General features: G+C 32.4%; 1 pseudogene; it reads left to right on the top strand.

Annotated features, from left to right (window-relative positions):
• Positions 1-469: 469 nt before the first annotated feature.
• LOC131177420 (leucine-rich repeat receptor-like serine/threonine-protein kinase At2g14510) lies at positions 470-5,104 on the top strand (annotated as a pseudogene).
• The last annotated feature ends 312 nt before the right edge of the window (positions 5,105-5,416 follow it).

Here is a 5,416-nt window from a genome sequence, read left to right as displayed (position 1 = left end):
TGTTCAAAATGGGAATAATTAATAGTTATAAACATATCCTTTGAACTCTTTCTTTGCTTTAGCAGGCAGGACTCAATTATATAAGACAGCAAGTATTTGGATAGATATCTCTCAGCTCAAGTAATTAACTCTTCAATTAATTGTCCAACAAATGGAGGAATTGATGATGGTTCTGAATATGATATTGGTGGTGCTCCTGTCCATCTCCCTGCAGGCCTTTTCACAATGTAATTTTTGATTCTGAAGAGAAAAAAAAAGTGAGGGAAATGCTGATATCTATACAATGAAAATGATTAACTTTCTGTGTAATTAACAGAACGCTACACTGACTTGAGGATTGACTGTGGAGCATCCAACCAAACGCCGATAATGAATCCTGATGGTCTCATTGTTTTATCATGGCTCACCGATGAAAATTTTGCAGACTCTGGAAAACCAACTACTGCTATACAGCCAAAACTTTAGCACAATGAACTCTCTACGATATTTCCCTGATGGCCAGAAGAACTGCTACTTCTTACCCTTAGATTTATCGCATTTGGATACCAGGTTTCTGATTCGAGCAGGGTTTTATTATGGCAACTATGATGGCCTTTCCAAGCCTCCAAGTTTCAATTTGGAGATAGATGGATATTTTTGGACAACAGTGATAACTAATTCTACGAGTAATAATGAGCCTGTTTACCATGAAATGATTTACAGGATCAAGAGAGATGGAGCACAAGTGTGTTTGGTGCGTATTGGTGATGGGATTCCATTCATTTCTTCCCTTGAAGCTACCGCAATTTTCCAGAATGCCTACAGGTTAATGGAGAACGAGACAGCTTTGCTTCTTCATAGCAGGATCAATTATGGTGCAAACAGTACTATCGAGTAAGTTTAATTTAGTTCTGTTCGTGTCTGTTTGGCATTGTTGTGGAGAAAAATATTATCCTTGATACTATAAAGTTTTACACTCATTTTTTCAAATTTTTCAGAAAAAACCTTAATTACCATTTGGATAATTGTTTAACCATGGTGCATGATACAGGCAATTTAGTCACGAACTAGATTGGTTCAATCGAATTTGGAAGTCAAAAGAAATGCCACAATATCTCAACATTGAGTTTGATAGTATGGTTGATGGAGCAATGATTGGTGAAAATTACCCCCCATGGCCTGTTATGCAAACTGCAATACAAGCAAAAAATATATCAGACTCCATCTGTTTATCTGTCAACTTTTCTACGCAAACAACTGCAGTAGCCTACTTTGTGCTCTATTTCAGGGATCCAATAGTTAACAGATATCCTAAAAATTCAACTGCCCAAGTTGAGATTTTCATAGATAGCCAAAAATTGGGTGCCACTGATGTTCCACCCTATTATCGAACAGGAATGTTTGATAAGTTACATGCTGTGTCATTATATCCCGTTCAGGTTAATGGTTCTGCAAATGTGACAATTTCGCCTGCAGAGAATTCTACATTAGCAGCTCTAATAAATGCCATGGAAGTGTTTACTGTAGTTAATATGCCTTATTCGTCCAAGGCAGGTTACTCGCCACACCTCTCTGTGGCAGCGTTTTTTATGTTCCTTCATTTGTTATCCATTATTTTTTTCTGCCATTGAAAAGTACTGAAGTCCGGTCAGTGTAAAATATATATAGGGTGTCAATGAATAACTTTAAATATATATATATATATATATATATATATATATATATATATATATATATATATATATATATATGTATGTATGTATGTATCTTGTGTATGCTTCAATAATGTATGTATGTATGTATCTTGTGTATGCTTCAATAATCCAAGATTCTGGCCGGTTTTTTGAGTTCAACTATAATACTTGCCAACAAATGCTTTTCAACATTGACACATGCCAATTGGAAATTAGAGTTACATCCTTATTGGTGTCAGATTTAAAGGTGGCAATTTTACCGATCATTTCTTCTTCTAAACTTGATAAAAAAAATTCCTAATCTAGTAAATATGAAGTAGGGCGTCTATAGGCTTACTTTGTCCATCCTATGCACCAGCTCGCCTTCATTTTTATATAATATTTATTAACATATTGTTTGCTATGTTACTTTTCATTCTAACCTGTGTTAATAAGAGATGGCAATTTATTGCAGTGATAGACATAAATCGGCAATAGCAGTTAATTTTTTTTCCTGTAGTCCTTCAATTTTGGAGTTTGTTACACTTTTATCCTTCATCTTCATTTTGTTACCATAAAGTCCTTAAACTTAAAAAATGTTGCATAAAAGTCCTTCAACTTAAAGAAACTTTACATAAGTCTCTGGTGCCAGAATCTTATCATATCTTTGACTAATCTGATACATTGCAACGCCATGCTGTAAAATAAAAAGAAATTAACGAAACTAAAGTGCTACATATGAAATTCATATTAGTCTCTCTCCTGCAACATCTACCTCATTGCTATTAATTTTCCTAAAAAGTCTAAAAATAATATTTCTTACTCAATTAGGGATTGGGTCATCATGCCACTTGAAATATTCACAGTAATTAGAATTCTGCAATTTCATACCCAAACATATAAATGAGGTATATTGAATATATCAAATCGTTCCAAAAAAAAAATCCAGTTTTAAAATTAGAAAACTCATTTAACTTATCCCCTAATTTTTACACAAAAAAAGTTTTCAAACCTATTTGGCATTGAGTTTCATAGACCAAAAAGCGCTTTTTAGAAAATGCGCCATTTTAGATGTTATTGAAAAAAGCAATTTGAAAAAATTATTTTATTATTTTGGTATTTTTATGCTAAAACATGTCAAATTTATTTTTAAATCAGATTTTAATACTCTATAACTAATATATTTAAAAAATATTTTTCTCAACAGTAATTCTAATAACAATGCTAAATGAGACTCAATCTTTTCATTTTACAGTGTGACACTGCCACATATTAAATTGGCAAGAGATATGATGCAATTTTCGCATGAGGAACTTTTATGTAATGTTTTTTAAGTTGAGAGACTTTTATGTAACTTTTTTTAAGTTAAGAGATTTTGTGGTAACAAAATGAAAATAAGGGACAGAAGTGTAACAAACTCTAAAATTGAGGGTACAATTGATAAAAATTAGCCACCAATAACTACATATATGTTGTGGAGGAATCATTTTTTTGGTCTATATGAAACTCAGGTTATTGTGTTTAATTAGTCGAGCTCTAGCTAAGAAGTTGGTGACGAAAATTCAAAGCATTGATAAAACCAAATAAAATCTTATTAAATTTAATGACAATCATATATCAATAGAAAGACCAAAGGAACCTATAAATAAAACCAAATAAAATTTTATTAAATTTACTGACAGATCCATTGTGAACTATTGCTTCTGCTGCTGCTTTTAACAGCTTTATTATCCTCCAAAAGACCTTCAAAGTTTAAATCATTTAGGCAAAGACCTACGTAATTTCTAATCTTCATAAATTACTTTTTCACTCGATATTCATAAGAGATGACAAATTATGGTAGTAGTCAGCATATACCCAGTGATAGTTGCATATATATTTGAACCTGAGAAATGGTAAATTGCATATGTATTTATGTTTTGAGTTCAAAATAGACTAAGTCTAAGTAAGTTTTCCCATTGTTAAAAAGCCAAAGCCTCTAATATTACTAGTAAAGATATTATAACATATTCTTAAACCCTTAGACATGGGTTTCAATTTTTAAATCAATTAGTTTCTTTATATGGTATCAAAATTTTTCTAATTAAAATATCAAAGTTTAAATACTAAATGTCTCCTTGTTATTAATTAAAAATTTTAACACAAAATAAGGCGTCTTGGTTTGATTGGATGATCAGGGTCTAGTGTGACTTGTTTTGTTAATTTTTTCCTGTTTTAATTTTAATAAAATTCGATTTATCAAAAAAAAAAAAAAAAAAAAAACTTGAGCTCACAAATGAAGTGGTTTCTTCGCTATCTATTTTTAGACCTCACAAGCTTTGATTGTCTAGACTGATTTTTGAATAATTTATTTTAATTACGACCTTAATTTTCGAGAGCTTAAATTTTTAAGATAAGCAATTTCTTGAAAGATTTTTTGTCAGATTAAATGCTAAAAATTTGAATAATTTACTGTTAATTTCACAAAGGCTTAGTGATTAAGGAGTCAACTCTTTATACACTTCATCTCAAGTTGGAATCACACATACTATTGATGGAGTTCCGTGTGGCTGTGTGATAAAATTTAAAGTCATAAACAACTATAGAAAATGTTCAAAATGGGAATAATTAATAGTCATAAGCATATCCTTTGAACTCTTTCTTGGTTTTAGCATCTTTACGGCAGGCAGGACTTAATTATATAAGACAGCAAGTATTTGGATAGATATCTCTCAGCTCACGCAATTAAGTCTTTAATTAATTGTTCTACAAATGGAGGAATTGGTAGTGCTCCTTTCCATCTCCCTGCAGGTCTTTTCACAAGGTAAGTTTCGATTCTGAAAAGAAAAAATGTCAGGGAAATGCTGATATCTATACAATGAAAATGATTAACTTTATGTGTAACTAACAGAACGCTACTTGAGGATTGACTGTGGAGCATCCACCGAAGGCCAACAGGAATCCTGATGGTCGCGTTGTTTCATGGCTCACCGATGAAAATTTCACTTACACTGGAGAAAACCAACAACTCAGATACAGCCAAAACTTTAGCACAATGAACTCTCTACGATATTTCCCTGATGGCCAGAAGAACTGCTACTTCTTACCGTTATATTTATCATCATCGTCGCCATCGGGCATCAAGTCTCTGTTACGAGCAGGGTTTTATTATGGCAGTTATGATGGCCTTTCCAAGCCTCCAAGTTTTAATTTGGAGATAGATGTAAATTTTTGGGCAACAGTGAAAACTAATTCTACGGGTAATAATGAGCCGTTTATCATGAAATGATTTATTGGATCAAGAAAGGTAGTGCACAAGTGTGTTTGGTGCGTTTTGGTGATGGGATTCCATTCATTTCTTCCCTTGAAGCTACGGTAATGTTTGGGACGATATGTACCGGTTGATGGAGAACAAGACAGCTTTGCTTCTTCATAGCAGGATCAATTATGGTGCAAACAATACTATTGAGTGAGTTTAATTTAGTTCTATTCATGTCTGTTTGGCATTGTTGCACAGGAAAATATTATCCTTTATAGTATAAAGTTTTACGCTTATTATTTTTATAAATTTTTCAAAAAAAAAAAAAAACTTATTACCATTTGGATAATATTGGTTAACCATGGTGCATGTTAGGCAACTAATTCACGACCTGGATGAGTGCAATCGAATTTGGAAGTTGAAAGAAATGCCGGAATATCTCAACGTTGTCGATGAAAGAATCGTTGATGATACAATAAGTGGTGAAAATGACCCCCCATGGCCTGTTATGCAAACTGCAATAAAG

The sequence above is a fragment of the Hevea brasiliensis genome, unplaced genomic scaffold, assembly GCF_030052815.1.
Source record: "Hevea brasiliensis isolate MT/VB/25A 57/8 unplaced genomic scaffold, ASM3005281v1 Scaf462, whole genome shotgun sequence".
Classification (NCBI taxonomy): domain Eukaryota; kingdom Viridiplantae; phylum Streptophyta; class Magnoliopsida; order Malpighiales; family Euphorbiaceae; genus Hevea; species Hevea brasiliensis.
Note: the sequence above shows the minus strand (reverse complement) of the source record. Positions and strands in the feature narration are given on the sequence as shown.